Genomic DNA, 1,223 nt, shown 5'->3' on the forward strand with positions numbered 1-1,223 from the left:
GAGCCAAAATCCAAAATACACCAAAAATACCTAAATGGTACTTTAAAATTATGGGTCTTACAATTTGCACGTGAGTCGTGATATGACATATATATATACATTATTTGTTATTGTTTGTTATCATGTCATAACTGCTAAGTGTTGATTGTTTGTCTTCATGACATAATTGTTAAATGTTAATTGTTAATTTTGGTGTGTAACCCTTTACATTAGTGTGGAAATTGGGCTTTGCCCTCAGATGATACCTAAATTCATTCTACCGACTGTCACCCTGACAACAGAAACATTGTTAGACTTCTCTGATCAGCACTAGTCGATTGCTTGGGCATACAACTCCATCTCAAGCAGGACTACATATACTGGGAGAGTAGTGATGACAAGTAAGATAGTTGGGGCAGTATTTCATGTGGGACTCACACACAAGAGAATCGACTGACCTGTACCCTCAAAGGAAGCTTCATTTAGAGGTTAGATGGAGGCCACCGTAGGTATGGTGACTCCCACCGTAGGAGCAAGGGAAGTAGTGCTTGGATCGAGGACTGGCAAGAAGGTTAAGGGTCTGATGTCAGTGAGACAGGATACTGCATAACTGTTTAGGCTGGTCGGGCACCAGGGTTTAGTTGATGGATCTACAGTACTTTGGTTGGTGCCACCCCAAGTCGAGTAAGAGATTTCACTTCTAGTGAATAATCCTCTACCGACTATCTCTGAGGTAGTGAGATGTTTTGAGATTTTCGCACCGCCAAAGCCACCTACCTCATGGATGGACCTGACTTTTGAGGAGATTGATCCCTCTATGGCTGATGAAGAGAAGGAGGTTACTTCGAGGAGAGATATTGCGTCAGAAGGAACTTGTGTGGTGTGTGGAGGTCACCATTGTTACTGTAGTTGTTAGTGGATGATCATATTAGTTTTTGTTGTATAGCGCCTTAATGTCTTTCTTTTGGTGGTTGTACTCATTTTGTTTTAGGATGACTATATATATGACATACCTTGACATTTGATTTTTTGTGTGGGTCCATGTTCCATTTTTTTGACGTGACCATGGGGGGATAACACTCTTGGAGCAGTACTTCTGTGCAGGTGTCTGTCGAGAATACTCCAGAGGTATGAACGATGTTTGATAGGTCTCATATTCCCAGTGTATTTTATATTTGTATACTTTGTATTATTGTCCCAAAAACTCTCTTAGCTTGTTTGTATGTATGATGTAATTATTTATG

This window comes from Cicer arietinum, chromosome 4, assembly GCF_000331145.2.
Source record: "Cicer arietinum cultivar CDC Frontier isolate Library 1 chromosome 4, Cicar.CDCFrontier_v2.0, whole genome shotgun sequence".
Classification (NCBI taxonomy): domain Eukaryota; kingdom Viridiplantae; phylum Streptophyta; class Magnoliopsida; order Fabales; family Fabaceae; genus Cicer; species Cicer arietinum.